This window comes from Peromyscus eremicus, chromosome 3 (genome assembly GCF_949786415.1).
Source record: "Peromyscus eremicus chromosome 3, PerEre_H2_v1, whole genome shotgun sequence".
NCBI classification, from domain to species: Eukaryota; Metazoa; Chordata; class Mammalia; order Rodentia; family Cricetidae; genus Peromyscus; species Peromyscus eremicus.
In genome coordinates this window covers 130,680,134-130,702,420 of record NC_081418.1, presented here as the reverse complement: position 1 = coordinate 130,702,420, position 22,287 = coordinate 130,680,134, and the positions used below count along the sequence as shown (strand labels likewise).

The window sequence follows — 22,287 nt, the reverse complement described above, 5'->3', positions numbered from 1 at the left end:
AGGCCCAGTAGACCCTTACTTATTAATATTTTTTTATTTCTATGTTTTTCTTTTTTTTTTTATTTCTATGTTTTTCAATTGTTGCTGAGTTTATTTTTTTATGGCCCACCATTTATATTGTCTAGATTTTACACACACACACACACACACACACACACACACCCTTACTGTGTGACACATAATATACGATCTGAGAGTTAATCTGTTTGTCTTAGTCAGTGCTATCATGGGAAGTGGGAACCCTAAGCATACTGCTGCCATTGAAACCTCCATAGTTTGTGAATTTATTGCTACTCAATAAATTCTGACACATGGAAAGACACAAATATGTTTGTCTATGTTTCTGACATAGCACACTCATGACATTTTCTATTTTTTTTTTTTTTTTTGGAGACATGGTCTCCCTATATAACTCGGGCTGGCCTTAGCCTTCCCAGTCCTGGAATTACAGGTATGTACTTCCATGCTTTGCTTGTACATTTTAAGCCACAGATACAGGTTTCTCAAGACTATATACTAATTTTGGTTTCCAATGGCAGAATAATTTTTCCATTAATTATGAATTAATTAGCAATTATGGGACTGGAGAGATGGCTCAGTGGTCAAGAGGACCTGGGTTCAATTCTCAGCACACGCATGAGGAATCCAATGCTTTGTCTGTCCTCTATAGGCACTGTAAACACATGCTAAACAGGCATACATGCAGGCACAACACCTACACAAAAATAAAAACCAATCTTAAAAAGTTTGAAAAACAGCAGTTCTGAGCAGAAAACAACTTTTTCCCAGGGCTTCAGGAGAAGCACCGGAACCAATTTCAAACTGAAGTTAAAATTTACAATGGTATCTACAATTTTCGTTTTATTTTGAATTAAGAGTTGCCCTACCATTTGGTTATGACTTTCGAATTTTAGATATTTCTTCCATTTATCATTGGCTACTGACTTGACTATCACAATGACGACTAAGTCTGTCCAAAGAGCAAGTTCAGTGTCATTATGCCAGCAACAAGTCACTGAAGCTATATAGCTGGATTATGAATGTTACTCAACCAGTGTTTTGTCCTCCTTGTTAACAAATTATAGAGGTGCCTGTAGAAAACTGGCTGTACCAGAGGGCACTGTTGGGTCATGGTGACTGGTATGGGGAAGGGTAGGAGGAAGTGTCTTTTGTTGCTGTAGGAGATGCAGGACTTACCCACTATGGAAAAATGTAACACCTAAATATAGAGAGACTGAGCACGTGAGCTGGGTAAAGGTACTTGCCACCAAGCCTGATGATCTGAGTTCAACCCCCAGACCCACATGATGGAGAGAGAACAGATTTTACAAAGTTGTCCTCTGGCTATGGCATCTGAACCCATTAAAAAAAAAAATGGAAAAGAAGGGTTGGGGATGTAGCTTAGTAGTAGGAGACTTGCCTAAACATCTACACTGCCCTAAATTCAATCTCTAGTGCTTCAAACACAAACAAACGAACAAACACACACAAGAAGAGAGATTCTCATTAAGATCCATAGCTGATACTGGAAGCTACTGAATATTGTGGAATTCTCTGTGATATGCGAATAGCTAATCAGGAGACAACTCATAAAAATCAATAATTAAGTCATGGTCAGGGAAAGAGATCTGAAAAAAATCTGCTTTGAAACACTTCATGGTGCCATTTAGGTAAGGGTAAGGGTGAAGCCAGTGTGGCAAGGGACTCAGGAATGTCCCTTAGGGCCAGAGAGCAGCAAAGATCCTTATTAGCTGAGAAGGTGTGAGCATTTTGAGGAAATAAGGTGGTTTGTTTCATCATTATAGAAGCATCAGAAATTGCATGTAGTGATTGACAATGAGATCACTTCACCAGAGACCAAGTGAGAGGTAGGAGGGGAATGGCGGTGTTCTCTTAAAAACCTGTTTCAGCACAAGGTGGATTGTTCCTAGAGTCAAGTTCTTTGGTCAAAGTACAGTTTTTAAAAGAAAGAGCTGCAGGGAAGAGTTGATAGGGGTTTTGTTTTCTTTTGTTGAGGCAGGGTTTTATTCTAGGCCTGGCTGACTTGGAACTCATCCTGTGGCCTGGGATTGGCCTTGAACTCACCGCAGTTATCCTATGTCTGCTTCCCAAGTGTCGGGAATTAAGGTATGAGCCCCCACACCTGGCAAGATGTGAGATCTTGAAAGGCTTTTTTTGGTTGGTCTTTCTATCATAAGTCTATCATTTTTAGGGGACATCTTACATTAAGCCTGAAAAATCTTCTCATCTTTCCCCTATTTAAGCTGGTATTGTGGACCTTTTTTTCCCCTCTGAAGTTGGTGATGGAATCTAGGCCTTTGGAGTGTTAGGCAAGTGCTCTACCATTGAGCTATATCTAGAGGTATGGGTCAAATGTGTAATTTTCAAATGCCTGCATTCGGTTTCTGATGTGTTCTGGAAAGGCACAATTGTCTTTCTTGATCTTAGTCTCCAAACCTTTGTGTCTTTTTGTTGTTGTTGAGACAGGGTCTTATTCTATAAAGCCAAGTCTGGACTGGAACTTGCGCTGTAGTTCAGGCTAACCTGGAACACGCAAGATCCTCCTGCTTCAACCTCTCTAGCGCCTTTCTGGGTTGAAGAGTTTTCCATGTCTGTTTCCCCCATCCCCCCATCATTAGACTTCAGCTTCTTGGGTATGAGACCCTATTGTAGTCCAAGGGCAAGGACAATAGGCTGCCGGCATAGGATTCCTCTAAAGTCTAAAGCTTCTGAGTTTACTTTAATAGGTATTAAGTTTTGACCTAAAGAGTGCGAAAGATAATTTCCTCTTACAATTGAACAGGAAGAAACCATTTTTCTCTGCAAACCAGCTCCTACATTTCCTTGTTCTGGTTCTTACTAAGGCAGATTTCAAAAGGAAAGCTCACTCCGTCGCAAATCACTCCTTCTGTGTAAACAGACACAAGGCTTAAGTTGTTTGTAATCGTCCATTACTTTAAGACCATCTAAAATAAATCTGGATTACACATTTTAAGGGTTCGTAATATCTTTTAGAAGTAGTAGGGCATATTCATCATACGTTAATACAGTAATAAAATCAAGCCCTACTGTTTGAGGAAGAGTTGACTAACGCTTTCGGAATTCCGAAACCTTCACAAGACGACGCCTAGCATTATGTTGGCCGCTGACACAAACACACGCTCCGGCCCGAATCTTTAAACTCTGGCTCGCACCCAAGGACATCGCGGGAAGCATCCCCGGCCGGAGTGGCGGCCCACTCCTCTTCTGATCTCTTCGGGAAACGTTCAGGAAGCTGGGTGAGTTCGGCTAGGGGCATTCTGCCCGCACTGTTTACATTGTGTTCCCGGCCGAACCACAACTCCCAAGATGCACCGTGGTTCTAAAGCCCCCCCGGAGGGGAGGCTTTCGGTTTAGACCAGCACGGCTGCGCACGGGGTGTGGTCTTACTGGCTCGACCCGCCTCGTGCGATGCGCGTCACGGCGACGCGCGGGCGCGGGGGCGGGGAGACGCGGCGGCGGCGGCGGTCGCGGCGGCGCGAGCACAGTCCCGACGCGGTACCGCGGTGGCGGCGGCGGTGGCGGCGGCGGCGGCGGCGGTGGCGGCTCCGGCGAGCGGCCCCCTCCCTCCGCGCCCCCCTCTCCCCTCCCCGAGGCGCTGCTTCCCACGGCGCCCGAGCCGCGCGGCTAGGCGGCGGCCAACTCGGGTGAGGGGCTGTGGCGCGAGCGGGGCTTGCCGGGCTCAGCAGATCGCCGGGGTCGGAGGGAGGTGAGGGCTGAGGGACAGGTGTCCCCGGCGCGGGCCGGGAGCGCGCGCCTGGCCGCCTCTGAGCTTGGCCGGAACTCGGACCGGCGGCCGCGCGCCTGGTGCGGGGGCCCGAGCGGCGGCCGGGGCGGGGGGTGGGGAGGGGGCTGGGGCCGCGCTCCCTCCGTGCGGCTGCGGTCGCGGGCGCCCGCTGTCCTTTGCCCACCACCGGGCGGGGGGTCCGAAGCCCCTGGCTCCGATCCTCTTCGCCTTCGGGGGCGGGTGTCCCCGTGCCGGCCCGCGCCGAGAACCCTCCCGCCCCAAGTCTAGTTGGTGTCTTCTGCCACTTCTAGGGGTTTCTCTGGCCGGGCTTGCTTCGGACCGGTCGTGCTCAGCGCTGTTTTTCCAGCCACTGGGATGGGAAGGTTGCCCTCACCTCTCCTTAGGTGGCGCTTCTGGAAGCCACTGCCGGATAGTTCTTGGGCCCAGTTCTCAGCCCCTTATCTGCCGGTGTTAGCTGGTCAGGGAATTGCTGCTAACGGTTATAAAATAAGTTTTGAAGGGTCGGGAGAGAGCGTTGGATTAGACAGTTGATGCATTTCTTATGGCTTTTTTTTTGGGGGGGGGAGGGCTTGATTTAAACGTTTGCTTTTGGAGTTTGAAAACTTCTTGAGAGGGTTGGGCAGTGAATTTTTGGTAGAAACGTTACATGTCCAAATGGGATTTGGTAGGTACAGTGCTTCACTAGAGGTTTTAATATTTCAGTAGAATGATCTTTTAGTTTTATTCCTTTTTTTAAAACTCCAAATGTTTCGCTTTTAAAAAAAACTTTAAAAAATTAAAATTATCAGTTTATTGTATGTGTCCATGATGTGTGTGGGGGAGCGCATGTCTCCATGGCACACTAGAGGCCAAAGGACAACTATAGAGTTGGTTCTGGTCTACGTTTATGTGGGTTCTGGGAATCAAACTCAGGTAGCCAGGCCTTAAAAATTTGCATGGCAGGATTCTTTACTCGCTTAGCCATCTTTCATTCTTGTGTTATTGTTTTCACAAAGCAGACTGTCCATCCCTACTCCCCAAGAAACAAGTTAAAAATACTGTGAAGTCTTTTATTATACTTAAAATTAAGTCTTTTATTATACTTAAAATTCTTTGGTCATAAAACTGTTTCCAATTAAAATTTTTTGGGGGGGGAGGGTGCAGGGAACGGGACGGGACTGACAGGATCTTACTCTGTAGCCCAAACATTTGCCTCAAACTAACAAGAAGAATCCTAATGAAAAAGTTAAAAAGAACTCCTTCGACTTAGCTATTTGTTGTTGTTGTTTGGGGGGAGACAAGCTGTATCTGTGTAGCTCAGGCAAGACTTAAGTTCTTAATCCTGCTTCTGACTCCAGAGTCCTGGTATTATGGACAAATTCTCTACTCAAAGCTTTTTTTTTTTTTAACACGGTTTCACTGAAACTCACTATGTAGATCAGGCTGGACTTCAACTCAGAGATCTACCTGCTTCTCTCTCCCAAGTGGCGGGATTAAAAGTGTGCACCACCACCACCACCACTCAAAAAAAAATAAAGCTCAAAGCCTTAATATTTAAAGGGGGGAATTATAAATTTGTCAGTTCTAAAGTTACAAGTGTCTTTTTACCAGAGGTCACCTTAAGATCTTGTCACACATCCAGCTCACTTCTACACTGCTTGTAGAATGTAACAGTGGTGATTGTGAATGAACTGTAAACTAAAATTGTTTCAGTAGCAAGGACTGCACGTAGGCTCTAGCAGATGGGTGGTAAATTATAAAATTTGAGAAATTCAAATTAAATATGAAAGATTGTCTTCCCAGTGTCTGTCTGTAACTGGCTACCCACCAGTTTCTGTTTCAGGCCTTGGGCTACCTAGCAGATTTTATCTTCTGGATGCGAGTAAGGTTTCCAGAGCTTAAAGAATTTGTGTTTTTCCATCCTTGTGTTAATTGTTCAAGCTTAAAAATGAAGGGATTTTTTTTTCCATGAATAGTATCAGTTCATGTAGTGCACTTAGTATAAGTCATGTTTTGTTTTCAAAAAGAATGCTTTCATTTCCTTTATTTCAGAGGTTGACAGACTTTACAGCCTCCCGGTCAAGTCCTTCCTGCTGCTTCTTGTAAATATGGTTTTACTGGGATATAGCCACATGCAGTTGTTTAGGTAATATCTGTGCTTGCTGTTGGGGTACAAAGTTGGGTTGTTTCATAGTTGTTATAGAGACTCAAGAACTGTAAAGCCTAAAATTTTTGTTATCCAGCCCTTAAGAGAGAAAGAAAAAGAAGTGTTATGAGGGGAAAGCATATTCAGTGTACAAAACTAAAATGAGTCAGGAAATAGAAAGTAAAAACTATTCAGAATTATATCATATAAGAGGCTATTCTGGTAATTATTTTTATGTAAGTGGCTCATATTAAATGTTGATTTGTATTTTACTTAAAAGGTTTATTTGTATGTGTATGTCTTTGAGTGTTTGTGCATGTGTGAGTACAGATGTCCATGGAGTGTAGAAGAAGGCGTTAACTCCCCTAGAGCTGGAGTTAGATATGGGTTCTAGGAGTTGAACTTGGGCCTTCTCTGAGCCTGTTCTAGCCCCATTCTGCAGGCTCGGAACTCGGTCCCAGGGATAATAGGGCCACCAGGAACTCTGGTGGTCAGAGCCTTTATTTACTGAGCCATCTCACTAGCCCAGGTTTTTTCCCTTTTTCTTTTTAAATGATATCAATCATTAAATGATTTTAAATGATATTTTTCTTTTTAAATGATATTAGCGTAGATATTGCTAAAAGTAACTGTTGAGCTAAAGGATGGCTCTGTGGCTAAGATTACTTGCTGTATAAGCATGAAGACTTGAGTTTGCACTCCTAGAACCCATGTAAAAGCCTAACTGCAAATGGGCCTTAACTCTAACAGTACTGTGAGGTAAAGAGGAGGGTTGCTGGGGTTGCTGGCAGCTAGCCTGGCTCCAGGTTCAGTGGTCTCTGAGGAAATAAGGTGAAGAGTGATCAGATGCCTAATATCCTCCATGGTCTGCATGGGCAAGTATTCCTTCTCTCCCCCTGACAAGTGGGGCATGTGTGCACACACACAGTTCTTCATTTCTATTTTAGTCTATTTCCCTTTGGGCTTTCTTGGATGGCCAGTTATTTTCTTTGTTTTGTGCTTTGAAGCTTTTTCTGAAAGTACTACAGCTTTGGCTCTCTCCTTGGACATGTTTGGCTTCTTGGAGATTTCTTGCTGCATCTTCCTGAACCAGTAGTCTTTCACAACCCACTTACCCTTGCTGTCCTTCACAAAAATGGTGCTTCCCTGTCGGCAGCGTTCTCCTCCGTTTTCTCAGCCTTTAGAACTTGGAATCCAGTCTTTAGCGTGTAGCTCTCCATATTTTTGCATCTTTGGTTTTATGTAGACTTCTGTGGGCTTGCCTAAAACTTCAAAGACACACATTTGAAGATTTAGAAGAAGTATATCAAATAATAGCACATACCATCACTTTGGAGGTGTGTGTCTGGTGGGGGAAGGGTTGGAAAAGAGGGGGATATATGTGGACTACAGTCACCATCACTTTTTTAAAATCTTTGTTTTATGTTAGGCTAAATCTTTCAGACCTGGCTAGAAAACATTGGGTTGTTAGTTTTTTGTTTTTTGTTGTTGTTTTTTAAAATAAATGTGTAAGAAAATAAAAACAACACAAAAAATAAATGTGTGTGGTGGGTATGCATTATTGGTTAGGGAGCATGCATGCCATGGCACACATTTCAAGTCAGAAGACAACTTTGAGATCAAGTCTCTTCTATTTTTATGTGGGTTCCAGGAATCAAACTCAGGTCATCAGGCATGCTCACCAAGGAAGTGCCTCTATAACTGCTGAGCTGGCCTATTATCTTTCTTTTTTTTTTTTTTTTTTTTAAATACAACATTCATTACTACCGTTAGGATTGTCGTCCCCCCCCTCCCCCCTTATTTTTCCTGAGACAGTCTGGCCATATAGCCCAAGCTGGCCTTTGGACTCTTGATCATCTTGCCTGGCCCTCCTGAATGCTTAGATCATAGGTGTGTGGCACCATGTCCAGGTGACAGAGTTCTTGTCTATAACACGGTTGGTCACAGTCATAAACTGTGACAGACATTGGAACTACTAGGTGATGAAATGTTTATGCAGCAAACAGGTATTTTTGTTATTTTGTATTTGCAGAGACTTGCACAAAGACAGAAATTACAAAGTTTATGAATTCATACCTTTATGGTGATGAGCTTCCCCAGAGCTTTATCTTTACTTTAAACTCCTCCTTAGAGGCTGACTGTGGTAGTACAGTCCCAGCTCTTGGAAGGTGGAAGCCAGCAGATCAGGAATTCAAAGGCATCCTCTGGCTACATATAGGATGATCAGGCCAGCCTGGGATTCATGAGACCATGTCTCAAAAACCAAAAAAAAGGGTTGTGGCACGTTTCTAGAGATTTAGCTTGGTAAAGGGCTTTCCATGCAAGCATAAGGACCTGAATTCAGGCTTCAGAACCCATATTAAGTAGTTAGTTGGGCATGGTGATTAGACAGGCAGATCTCTATCTAGGCTTATGGGCCAGCCGTCCGGCATAGTTGCCAAGTACAGAGTGAGAAATCCTGTTTCCAAAACCAAGATGAAAGGCTTCCAAGGAGTGATAGCCAAGGTTGTCCTCTGGCATGTGACTCACACACTCACACACCTACCTTTACACATAATACCTGCAGATAAATGAGTACTCAACATTTTTGGTTCAGGGAGATGGTGGAAGGAGAGAACCCACTTCTACAAGTTGTCCTATGACCCGCATGTACATCATGGCACACATGCACATATACACTCACAAAAGAAAGTATAAAACATCCCCCCCCCCAAAAAAAAACCCAAAACCAAAACGTTCTCCTAAACCCTCATGTTCTTTAGAAACAAACAAACAAAAAAAAAAAAAATCTTTCCATAGACTTTTTTAGTTGCTTTAGTGGCTTTTGGGCAAAGCTTTGTGGATTGCAAATCATGTGAATAGTTGAAAAATTAAAATCATTCTTTTCTTAATTGTTTTTTGGACATGTATATAATCTTTTTAACTATGTATTTTGTACCTTCTTCCTCATGGTGTATTGTGCTAAGGTCTGTTGCTCCTATAGCCTTAGCTTCAGAGGCGCAGTCCTATTTTTCTCTCCTCTTGCCCTAGGAAGAAGTCTAAGCAGTGAGTTCTCTGTGGTGTTTCCTACCTGTGATCTCAGCACTCTAGAGGCTAAGGCCCATGAATTCAGAGTTCTAGGCCAGTTTCGCCTAAGTAGCAAAATTGTCTTGTTTAAAGAAAAGGAAAAGGTCAAGACAGCAACCACTGTCATAGTGACTTCAGAGAAACATGCAGTTATGATAACATAGTTTTGACATCCCATCCAGAGAGGTCTTGGCTGTAGTTGTATTAATGTCACAACATGGCATTCATGAAATTGCATTTTTATCCATTTTGTTAGGTTTTACACTTGCATTCTTCATATCAGTCATTATAAGAATATATAAAATTTTACAAACTTCTTAGGGCACCTAGGAAACTTCATGATTGGTGGGATTCTTTAGTGAGATCATAACTTTGTAAAATGTTGCCAGAAGGTCCATATTTCAGGCATAATGGTAGGAAAGCAGATGGTCAACTCTTGAGGAAAGTTACCTAGATGATCTGGGGCAGCAGTGTCCAACCAGCTGTAAATGTAAAGCTTCTGAGTTTATTTGGTTTTAACTTGGTTTCTCCATATTGAATTTCTCCCTTTTTGGCTATGGAATGGAATTGTGCTTCCGCATGTGAAATAGCACTTGGGAGCTCAGCAGGTGAAGCTATGTTATGTTGACTTACAGTAGCATATTAAACAAATGATGTTTATGGGTTTCTTTCTATGTCAATAAATTGTCATCTACCCTGTTCTGTTTATTTGTTGTTTTGGTGGGGTTGGGAATTAATACAGGGCTCTGCCACTGGATTACATCTCCAGCTGCTGCTATTTTTGTGTTTTATTACTTTTTTGACACAGGAGTGTCTCAAAAAACAGCAACAGCTCCAAATTACACAGAGAAACCCTGTCTCAAAAAACCAAAAAAAAAAAAAAAAAAAAAAAAAAGCCAAAAACCAACCAAACAAAAAACAGCAACAACAACCCCCAAAACAAAACAAACCAAAACAATAACAACAAAAAAAAAAAGGGAAAAAGAAAGAAAATAGTTAAGCATGTGCTATTCTTTTAAAAGGCAGGTATGTTAGTTGTTAGGGCTGCCAATAAAATAACCATAGTCTAAATGGCTCAACAACAAATTTGTTTTCTGAGTTCAGAATTCCAAGTTTAAAATGTCAGCAGATGGGCTTCTCTTGTCTTAATAGTGTCTATTCTGGGCATGCATCCCTAGTGTCTTTCTCTTAAAAGAACACCAGTCAGATTGAATTAGGACCAGGCACCCTCCAACACCCCACCTCATTTTTTCTGGAGACAGATTCTAGCTCCGTAGCCTGAAGTGGCCTGGAATTCACTCTGCAGACCGTGCTGGCTTCGAACAGCCTTCTAAGTACTGGGATTAGAGACCTAGCTATCACACCCAGCCTAGGGGCCTACTCTTACTGCTTCATTTACTTTAATTACCACTTTAAAGGCCCTTTGTCTAAATATAGTCATAGAAGCTAGAAAGATTGGCAGTTAGTAGTGAGTACTTGGTGCTCTTCCAGAGGACTGGGTTTGAGTCTCAGTCTCAGGGGATCCAGTGACCTCTTCTGTCCTCTTTGGACACTGTACACATGGTGCGCAGACATACATGCAGACAAAACACGCATACATGTAAAAATGAAATCCAAACTATGGCCTGAGATACTGGGGGTTAGGGTTTAACATAGGAATTTTAAAGGAATGTGGTTTTGTACAACCAAGGAATTTCTACTGGGAACTTTGTGCTGTTCAGTTCATGATGGTGAACAAGGTAGGTTGACACATAAGGAGCTGATAGTTTGGGGTGAGTAGGGAGATAGGAAAACAATCTTAGGAAAGTTAGCATGATGGTACAAGTCTTTAATACTAACTCTTGGGAGATAGAGGCAAGAGGGTCAGGAATTCAGTCCTTCTTGGCAGCCAGTGAGGTGGCTCAGTGAGTAAAGCAAGCATGGTGGTGTGAGTGTAATTTCCTGGTCCTGACATTGTAGAGAACCAGCTCCCTCAAGTTGTCCTCTGACTTTCACAGGCTGGCCTGTATGTGCCCCACCCACCAAATAAAGAAATGTAATTAAAGATCACACCAAACCAACAACAGCAGAGTCACTCAGCTACGTAGTAAGTTTTGAGCCAGCTGGGTTGCGTGAGACATTATCTCAAGAAAAACCCAAACACAGAACCTAAATAAATAATCCCAGAAGAGAGGTAACAGCTGGGAAGACATTAAACAGCGTAAAGTATTAGTATAATTGTTAGGAGGAGTGAGGTATGCTGTATTTAGGTAAAAGTGGAAAAATTCGCCTTTGCCCAAAAGGAGACCTTTTACCTGAGAGGTAAATGATAAGTGAGGCCTAATTAATTACAAGCCCAGGCCTGTGTATAGCTCGTGAAGCTGATAAGATTGGTGTGGGAGCTGATCCTGTTGGCAAATGCCTGCAACCCCAGCACTGAGAACATAGAGGCACGAGGATCAAGAGCTCAAGGGCAGCCTCAGGTGCGTAGTAAATTCAGGGCCAGACTGGCTTCCAAAAATGATGGAGTTTTACTTTATGTGCATTGGTGTTTTGTCTGCATGTATGTCTGTGTAAGAGTGTCACATCCTCTGGAACTGGAGTTACAGACAGTTGTGAGCTGCCATGTGGGTGTTGGGAATTGAACCCCGGTCTCCTGGAAAGAACAGCTTAAACTGCTTAGCAGCTCTTAACTGCTGAGCCATCTCTCCAGCCCTGAATGCAGATTTCTTAAGAGGAGCCCTAGTGTAGACAAATTGCTAAACGATCTTATTAAATAAAAAATACGGAGCCAGAAATTGGGGTTAAAGCCTGAGAGAGATCAGAGGAATAGGAAAAGCCACAAGCTAACCTCACCTCACCGACACCTCAGTCTCCAAAGAGCGTTATTTCCTATATACCCTATGTCTTTCTGTTCTGTTCTGTCATTTGCGTTCTCAGCCCAGCTATATCACTTCTTCTTCCTGCTCTGCTCTGTCACTTCCTGTCTGCCTGTACAGACCTCCAGACCTCTATGGTTAGTGCTGGGATTAAAGGCATGTCACCAAGCATGACTCTGTTCCCCAGTGTGGCCTTGAACTCACAGGGATCCAGACGGATTCCTGACTCCCAAGTGATAGGATTAAAGGCATGTGCTACCATTGCCTGACTTCTGTCTAGTGGCTGGCTTTTTCCTCTGATCCTCAGATAAACTTATTGGGGAACATAGTATATTGGGGGACACAATATATCACCACACCCTAGAACCAGAAAGAAGTGGGTTGATGCATTGAAATTGTTGAAAAGCAAAACAAAACTTGTATTTACCAAGAATTTCTGTATCAAAACTGTCAAAAATAAATTAAGCCGTTCATTCCTACAGAAACAAAAGCTGAGAGATCTTTACCATGAGACCTGCTTTATAAAAATTGCCAAAGGAGAGCCCTTTGTGTTGAATAGAGCCACTGGCTGGTAACCTGGAGCTACATAAAGAAAATGGTGTGTATTAAATGCAAAATTATTATGATAAACTATATGAATATTTTAACAAAGAAATAGTCATTAAAAAGGAACCAAAGAACCCAGGTGGTGATGGCACATGCCTTTAATCCCAGCACTCGGAGGCAGAGCCAGGAGGATCTCTGTGAGTTCAAGGCCAGCCTGGTCTACGGAGTAAGTTCCAGGGCAGGCACCAAAAGTACACAGAGAAACCCTGTCTTGAAAAACAAACAAAAGAATCAAAATTTGAACAGTATAATAACAGAATTGAGGAAGTCACTAGAGTTTAGCAGCAAGAAACAGTTTCTATATAATTCATCTGCTTTATTTGTAGGATTACAAGATGAAGGAATAAAATAATTATCTACCTTAATGCTATGCAGTGTCAGAAACATACATTTACATTCATTCGTCATCTATTTATTTTAGGCACATTTTGTAGCCCAGGCTATGTAGCTGAGGATGGACCTGAATTTCTGACCCTGCTTCTGCTTTCCAAGTGCTGGGATTATAAACACATGCCACTACACCCAATTTATGTGGCATTAGAAATGGAGCCCTGGACTTAGTATATGTTAGGCGAGTACTCTGCCCGCTGAGTTATGTTCCTAGCCTCAAAGACAATTTGTTACTTCAGAATCATAAAGCAGTGAGTGAGTTGGAGAGCTTTGTAGCAGTGTGTTTATAATGCAGTTGAAATTAAATGCGTTTCCTAATCTGTTTTGTGTTGCTATGACAAAGTGCTTTAGATTGGGTAAAGAATAGAATTTTATTTTCTCATAGTTCTCATAGCAAGGAAGCCCAAGATTCAGGTACTGGCGCTTTGGTGTGTGATGAGGACTGCTGGTTCCAAGAGGGCACTTTTTTGCTGTACCCGCTAGAGACGTGTATTCTTACGATAGTAAAGGACTATATACTTTACTATTGTATATTCCTTGCAGTTTTTTGTTGGGAACTGGACATTAGATAAGATATTGTGGCAGGTCTGATTACATGTTGCACCTTCTTTCAGGGTTGTTAGGGACTTGTTTATTTGCTTAGTGATTAACAGGTTTGTTTTAGTAAAGTCTGTTTACCTCTTCTGTGTCCTGCACTACTTGATCCTGGAAACCTGACTGGGGTAGCTAGGGAGTGAAGCAAGGACAGACACACAGATGAGTACAGAAAAGCTGGACTAGGCTGGGCTTGTTCTGATGCTACAACACAGTCCAGAACCTCTTTATCATATACAGCCCAGGAGGGGGTAGCTTGCCTTAGTAGGAGGTCTTTGTAGAGGGGCAGTCTTGGGGTACAGTCACTTAGCAGGAGGAAACTGCAGGATGCTGGTGATACTAGACCAAAAGGAGGCTTTGCCCATTCCCTGAAGCCTGACCTGGGAAGCCTTTGCCAGTTCCATGGGTCTGAGGCATTGGGGTCCTTGTAAGTAATACATAGTCACTCAGGGCATCCTCTGATCCCTACAAGCCTTTGGTGGTACTCCTCAGGAAGTTATAGTTTGGGATGTGCCTTCAGTTACCCTGGGATCCATATGTTTGCTTTTTGTGGGGCTTTTTTTCGGATCACATGAAGTTGCTGAATTCCTAATTGCTGTGCACTTGCTCTATTGATTTCAACCAGTACTCTAGTCTAAATTGTAAATGTTATGCAGAGTGATCCAAATGCTGTTTTCTTTGAAGGAATCACGTTTGAGGTCAGTGTTTAATTTTTGTCCTGATTCTACTAGCTATCTTACTGCCTGATTATCTTCTGCAAACTTAAATCCAGTTATCCTGTATCTTGATTCTATTCCCAAAGACTGTGCTCTCTGTTGGGGTAGGGTACTGGAGATTGAAGCTAGGGACTGTCCATGCTTAGGTGAGTGTTCTGCCACTGAGCTGTATCCCGGGCTCTCTGTTCCTTTTAGGCTTGGGCAGCTTCACCTTTATTTGAAAGTGTTCTTCTGCTTCTCACCCTGGACAAAAATCTTCCCAGTCAAGTGTGGTGGGGCACACCTTTAATCTCAGCACTCAAGAGGCATAGGCAGGTGGATCTCTGTGAGTTCAAGGCCAGCTTGGTCTACAGAGTAAGTTCCAGGACAGCCAGGGCTACACAGAGAAGGTCTGGAAGAAAACAAACAAACAAAAAACCACAACCTCTCTCCATGCTCCATAGGATGATGGGTAGCCTGTGTCCCTTAGGTGTGGAAACACTGCCTCTTAAGCTGCCTCAAGAATTCTTAGGACTGTTTTTTTGTTTTTGTTTTTCTTTCCCCTAAGTGTTTACTGCCTAAGATAGGACTTCCATCAAGTAGGGGCAGAGCTGATGGAGGCACTTGATTCTGAACTATGCTTGACAGCTGCAAACAGGTAGCTAGGGATCAAGAAGGTTGATGTCAACCTTTCTGAGTGTTGGAGTCAGGGGATGTGTGTATACATACATACATACATACATACATACATACATATGGAATATATGGGAAAAATATGTAAAATGCATACATGGAAGAAAACCTCAAGAAATTTAAATAGCACTCATCTTTATTATTATTTTATGTATATGGATGTTTGCCTGCATGTATGTCTATGTAGCATATATGCCTGGTGCTCTTGGAGACCAGTTACAAATGATTATGAGCCAAATGTGGGTGCTGGGAATTGAACCTGGGTCCTTTGGAAGAGCAGCCAGTGCTCTTACTGCTGAGCCATCTCTCTAGCTCCAGCACTCCAGCACTCATTTTCTTTTTTAAAAAATTCATTTTTGTTATTTTAAATTAGGAATATGCAAATTTTTTGTGTGGGTTCTGTGCATGTGAATGCAGGTGCCTTCAGAGGCCAGAGGTGCCCCCATCCCCCTTACCCTAAGCTGGAGTCACAGAGGGTTGGCTGTGAGCTGCTGGACATGGAACTGACAACCAGATTTGGGTCCTTTGCAAGATCAGTATATGCTGTTAACTACTGAACTGTCTCCAGCCCGCACTCTTCTAATACGGTTTTTCTCTTCTCTCCCCTTCTCTGGTTGTTTCTGCTCTTTTGTGCTATCCATATATACATTTTATGTTCTCATCAACAGTATGAATTTTCTAACTTGATTATTGTAGCTGGAGAACTTCTCTCCAGGTCCCACCAAGCCCTGGCAGTCCGACAGCCCACTTATAAAATAAACACACAGACGCTTATATTATTTAAACTGTTTGGCCTAATGGCTCAGGCTTCTAGCTATCTAGTTCTTACATCTTAAATTAATCCATTTCTATAAATCTATACCTTGCCACGTGGCTCGTGGCTTACCAGTGTCTTCACGTGCTGCTTGTCATGGCAGTGGCTGGCAGTGTCTCCTCTCACCTTCCTGTTCTCTCAGTTCTCCTCTCTGTTAGTCCCGCCTATACTTCCTGCCTGGCCACTGGCCAATCAGTGTTTTATTTATTGACCAATCAGAGCAATTTGACATACAGACCATCCCACAGCAGATTATCATGACTTTTTTTTAATACTTTGTTTCCTGTGTAAGTGTAGTGTCTGCAGAGGCCGGAAGAAGGCACCACTGAACCTGGAGTTACAGATAGTTAGGGACGCTTGGTCCCTGCTAGAACAGCAAGTGCTCTTAACAACTCTCCCCAGTCCTGACTACTAGAAGTTTATTAGTAAATGTAAACCTGAAAATGTGTCTTTCTTTTTACAATTTTTTATTTTATTTTTTGATTTTTCAAGACAGGTTTCTGTGAATAGTCCTGGCTGTCCTGAACTCCCTCTGTAGACCAAGCTGGCCTCGAACTCTGCCTCTGCTGGGATTAAAGGCGTGTGCCACCACTGCCCAGCTCTCTTTACAATTTTTGTGTCTCTCATTTCCCCTTCACTTAGGTACTTAATCTCTAGGATAGAGTTAAGTTTTGGTGTTCAGAAGAAACCTTTCTTGTCAATTACTGTACTAGATTTGTTTGCTTTTGTTTTCAAGGTCTTCCATTCTAAGTAGGAATTCATTTTCTTCAAGTAGGTAGAATGTAAATAGGGAAACTATAGTAAAAATTTGATTCTCTAGAACCTTCTAAGATTAGGACATTTCATTTTGATAAGTTTTGGTAACCTGAAGGTTAACCTAAATGTCGTGGGTCCCCCCCCCCCCCCATCTTTTTTTTTTTTTTTTTTCCTGATTTTGTTACAAGGTCTCACTATATTGCAAGGTTGGCCTGGAACTTGCTATGTAGACGAGACTGGCCTGGAACTCACAGAGATCAGCCTGCTGTGTTGGAACATGCCTGTAATTCTATCTAGCAGTTGGGAGGCAGAGGCAGGTGGATCTCTGTGAGTTCAAGGCCAGCCTGGTCTACAGAGTGAGTTCCAGGATAGGCTCTAAAAGCTACACAGAGAAACCCTGTCTCGAAAAGGAAAAAAAAAAAAAAAAAAGGATAGCCAGGGCGGAAAAAACGAACAAACAAACAAATAAATATGCTACCATGTCTAGCCACCGCCTCCTTTTTTTTTTTAAAGGATTAAACTTTTTTTTTCTTTTGAGATTTATGTATTTTTATTTTATGTGTATAGGTGTTTTGCCTGCATGTATGTCTGTGCACATATGTGCTTGTATATGTGTGCACTGCTTGAGGAGACAGGAAAAGGGCTTTGTATCTCCTTGGAACTGGCATTGGGAATGGTTGTGAGTCATCATGTGGGTCCTGGGAATCCAACCCTGGTCTTCTAGAAGAGCAGTCAGTACTTTAACTATGGAGCTGTATCTCTAGCCTTTTCTTTTTTCACATCACCTTATTGTAAAGAACTTACAAATAAAAAACACTCAGATAAGCACTTGTCTAGATCTAGTGTCTATCATTTAGGTTACGTTCTGTAGAGTTAGAGTAGCTGTTCTGAAGTCATGGAGCCTTGCTTTGGATTTTACCCTTTCAGTGTACATTTTTTATTCTCTTAAATCTTCTCTAACCCTCTACCCTCCAAATCCAAAACTAGAAAAGTATTTAGTTTTTTATCCTTTTCGACTACTCATGTGCATTTCCCTGCATTCTTTCCTTCCTTATCATCTAATAGTAATATTACCCTTTCTTTCTCTCTTATATGTTATACTCTACCCTCACACACATTTGTTTATATTTATACTTGTATATAATACAGGTTAGGATGCACCTATGACAGAGAATGGTCCCCCCACCCCCCTTTTCTGAGATTGGGTGACATTGCTTAATATTATACATTCTATGTCCATTTTTCTGAAGAGTTTGTAATTTCAGTTTTTAAAAGATTGTTTATTTGCAGTGCTGGGAATTGAATTTAGGGCCCACACATAAAATAGATGAGGTTATTTTAGGCAAGCACTACTACTGAGCTGTATTTCCAGCCCAATATTTATTTTATTTTTAATTACGTGTATATGTGTGTCTCTTTGTAGGTACATTCATGTGTTTACCCAGGTTCCTGAAGTTTAGAAGAGAGCATCAGATTCTCTGGAGCTGGAGTTAGAGGTGGCTGCCAGTGCTTGGTGTAGGTTCTAGGAACTGAACTTGCTTGGGTCCTCTGGAGGAACAGCAGTTAACTGCTGAGCCATCTCTGCAGTCTTGGTTTACTTTTTCCTTTAGGGTTGAGTAGTAATCTATATTGTATAGGTACCAGATCAATGGACAACAAGGGTGGTTCCGTTTCCTTGCTGTGGTGACTAGAGTAGCAGTAAATACGGGAGTGCAAATATCTCACAGTTGGATGGAGTTCTCTGAGTATATGCCCAGGAGGGAAGTAGCTGGGTCATATAGGAGTTAATGTTTTAATCTTTTTGAGACACCTCCAAGCTAGTTCACAGCTGTATTAATTTGCACTCCGACAAGCAGCCAGTAAGGGTTCTTTCTCTACATCTTCTCCTAAGTGGGCTGTCAGATCTCTTGATGACAGCCATTCCGTTTGTGCCTAGGTGGCATCTCAGTGTAGTTTTAATTTGCATTTCCTTGATGGCTAGGGATATTAGAACACTTTTCAAAAGTAGTAAGGGCCATTTGTGTTTCTTTGTTTTTAAACTATCCATTCAGTTTCTCAGCCTACTTATTGATTGACAGTTTTGTTTCCTTGGTATTTAAGTTGTAAACTCTGGACATTAGTCCCTTGTGTGAAGCATAGCAAGTACAGATTTTCTTCCATTCTGCGGGCTCTCTGTGCTCTGCTGAGAGTTTCCTTTGCTGTGCGTAAATTTTTAAATTTAATGTAGCTCCCCGCCTGTTGGCACTGGGGCTTAATCCTGTGCTGTTTATTAATGTTCTTTTCAGAAAATTCTTTCCTACCCAAATGTCTTGAAAAATATTCTTTATGTTTTCATCTAGAACTTTCAATGTTTCACATTTTAAGTTAAGGCCTTGAACTGATTTTTGTACGATGTGAAAGATAGGAATCTAGTGTCATTCTTCTGCAGGTGGATATCTACTTTTGCTAGCTAGCACCATTTGTTGAGTAAGCTTTTTCCTAATACATGTTTTTGCCTTCTTTGTAAAAAATTAGGTGTAGCTTTGTCAACTCGTTGTTGGCATTGGTCTACCTGTTTGTTCTTAATGCCAGTAACAGGCTGTTTTTATCAGTATAGCTTTGTAGTATACTTTGAGGTCCCACTGTGTTCTTACTCTTTAAAAGGATTGCTTTGGCTGTTTGTGGTTCCAGTCACTTTTTGGATTGTTTTTCTAAATCTGTAAACATGACATTGGGATTTTGATTGGTATCACATTAAATCTATTTATTAATTTTGGCAATGTAGCTATCTTCATAGTATTGATTCTACTGATCAGGAGTGATAAAGATCTCTCTGTCATCTAGTATCTTTTTATCTGATCCCCCCCCCCCCCTTTTTTTTTTTGAGACAAGGTTTCTTTGTGTAGTTTTGGTGCCTGTCCTGGAACTCACTCTGTAGCCTAGGCTGGCCTCGAACTCACCTAGATCCACCTGTCTCTGTCTCCCTAGTGCTGGGATTAAAGGCATGCAACACCACCACCGGGCTTGTTTTCCCTTTTTTTTTTTTTTTTTTTTTTTTAAGATTTATTTATTTATTATGTATACAGAAGAGGGCGCCAGATCTCATTACAGACAGTTATGAACCACCATGTGGGTGCTGGGAATTGAACTCAGGACCTCTGGAAGTGCAGTCGGTGCTCTTAACCTCTGAGCCATCTCTCCAGCTCTGTTTTCCTTTTTTTGATACCACAAAGTTTTCACTGTAGATAGAGGCCTTTGTCTTCTTTAGTTAGGTGTATTCCCAGATACTTTTTTTATTTTTTGAGTGACTGTAAATGGGTTATTTTACTTAATTTCTTTCTTTGAGTGTATATTATTGATATATATGAGGGCCACTGGTTTTTTGTTGTTGTTGTTGTTGTTTGTTTGTTTGTTGCTTTTTTGAGACACAGTTTCTCTGTGTGCAGCCCTAGTTATCCTGGAACTCACTCTGTAGACCAAGCTGGCCTCGAACTCACAGATCCACCTGCCTCTGTCTCCCTAGTGCTGGGATTAAAGGCATGTGCCACCACGTTCAGCTTTTTTTTTTTTTAATTAACATTTATTTAGTGTGTTTAACATTTATCTACACCATGTAGGAAGGTCAAAGGAGAACTTGCAAGAATTGACTCTTTCTACCATGTGGGTCCTAAATTTGAACTCTGGTTATTAGTCTTAGCAGCAGATGCATTTACCTGCTGAACCATCTTGTCAGCCTGGGTAAAGGCTGATTTTTGTATTCTGCAAATTTACTGTGTATATTAATTAGGTCTAAGAGTTTTCTGGTATATCCTATAGATCTTTTTGAAAAGTAAATAATTATGTCATCTACAAATGGGTAGTTTGATGTTTTTTCTTTTCCTATTTTTTTATCCTTTCTATGTATGTTTTTCTCTTGTCTAATTGGTATGGCTAAGTCTTTGAACATTATAGCAAATAAGAGAAGGGAGAGTGGGCATATTTACCTCATTCTTGATTTTAGAGGAAATGCTCTCAGTTTGTCTCCATTCAATGTTGGCATAAGTTTGTTTTAAATCACCTTTGTTATTTGGAAGTATCCTCCATCTGTTCCCAATATCTTAAGGACTTTTATCATGAAGGCATGTTGAACTTTGTCAAATGTGCTGCCCCCCCCCCAACTTCTTTTTTGAGATAAGGTCTCACTATGTAGTCTTGGCTTGCATAGGACTTGATATGTAGACCAGGATGTCCTAGAACTCAGGGATCTGCCTGGCTCTTCTGGGATTAAAGGTATGTACCACCATGCCTGGCTATATGTGTTTTTCTTAACAGTTGTTGAAATACTTAAAACATTGGTAGGCCTTTCTACTTTAGCTTATGTAGGGTAGTGAATATAATAAAACTTATTTGATTGAAAATTAATAATTCTTTAGGAAGGTCGTGTGCACACCCCCCACCCCCCACCCCCGTAAGCCATGAACAAAGTCTGCTCACCTCAGGTAGGGTACTGACTCAAGTCTAGCTTGGTGAACCAGTGAGTTCATTGGAGTCACTTACAGAAACATTGGGGGACTCTTGGGCAGCTTCATCGCTGAAGGCAGGATCTTTCAGACTCCCTGTTCAGCTTCAGGTAGCTCCACCAGAGGCTTGCCTTTGTTTCAGCACGTTTTTCTGTTTATATTATCTTTGGGAAGGAGCCTTGGGACTGTAGAATTTTGGTTGTGTTATTCCCCACAAATTATTTTGGGAAGTACTTTGAGATATATTTTATTTCTCTATTATAATGACTATATTTTCATAAAAAAACTTTGTAGTTTGTCTACATTTGTTTTACATATTTCTTATCAAGATTATACCCATGTAATTTGTAATTTTTTTTTTTCGGCCTTGAATGAGTTTTTTTGTTTTTTTTTGAGACAGGATTTCTCCATGTAACAGTTCTGGCTGTCTGGGAACTCACTTTGTTGACCAGGCTGGCCTGGAACTCACAGAGATCTGCCTGCCTCTGCCTGCTGGGATTAATGGAATATGCCACCACCACCTGGCTTGAAAGGATTTTTTTTCCCCCCGAGACAGGGTTTCTCTGTGTAGCTTTGCGCCTTTCCTGGAACTCACCCTGTAGCCCAGGCGGGCCTCGAACTCACAGAGATCCGCCTGCCTCTGCCTCCTGAGTGCTGAGATTAAAGGCGTGCGCCACCACCGCCAGGCTGAAAGGATTTTTTTTAAAAGCCATACTTTTAAACAATTTTTAGTGGTTAAAAATGGAAGCTGGGTATGATGCCACTGACCTGTAATCCCAGGATTTTGTAGATGGAGACAGAGGGATCAGAAATACAAAGTTATTCTTAGTTACATAGCAAGCTCAAGGCCAATCTAAGCTACAAGAGACCTTGTCTTATCCACTGCCCTCTAACCCAAATGGAAACAATCTCAAATTTAGAGAAAAGTTGTAAGTAAACAAGTTTTTTTCTTCTATAGCCATTTACAAATAAAGAATAAATTGCCAGTCTGATGTCTCATATAACTTGATCTCCTATAACCACACTACACACAGAAAGTTACTGTTAAATTTAGTTATTATTTTTTTTGTTGCACTAATGTTCTTAAAAAGTAAAGATTCAATTCAAAGTCATAGGTTGTTTGCCTCTTTTACTCCCTTCAGTCTAGGGACAGTTTCTGTCTTCATTGTAATCTTTACACTTACAGATTCCAGACCGGGCCTTAGAGGTGGACCAGTGGGTAGAGATGCCTACTGCCTGTCATAGTTAGCTTCAGTCGTCATCGTGACAAAACCTAGAATCACTTGGGAACCTCAGTTGAGGAATTGCCTAGACGACCAGATTGGCCTGTGGGCACATCTGTGGACATTTCCTTAATTATTGATTGATATAGGAGGGCCCAGCCTACAATGCCACCCCTGGGCAGGTGGTCCTGGGTTGTGTAAT

The 22,287-nt window shown here is 41.9% G+C and overlaps 1 protein-coding gene across 5 annotated transcripts in view; it reads left to right on the top strand.

Moving 5' to 3' along the window:
* Positions 1–1,845: 1,845 nt before the first annotated feature.
* Adipor2 (adiponectin receptor 2) overlaps positions 1,846–22,287 on the top strand; it is a 51,695-nt gene continuing 31,253 nt past the window's right edge. The window contains exons 1-2 of one of the 5 annotated variants that reach the window (XM_059258476.1): positions 3,595–3,686; positions 5,819–5,912. The gene's annotated coding sequence lies outside the window, so the exon portion shown is untranslated. Of the gene's footprint in view, positions 1,869–2,042; positions 2,128–3,162; positions 3,279–3,557; positions 3,687–5,818; positions 5,913–22,287 lie in introns of those variants that run through there. The other 4 variants (XM_059258478.1, XM_059258479.1, XM_059258477.1 and 1 more) reach the window with 4 other exon arrangements.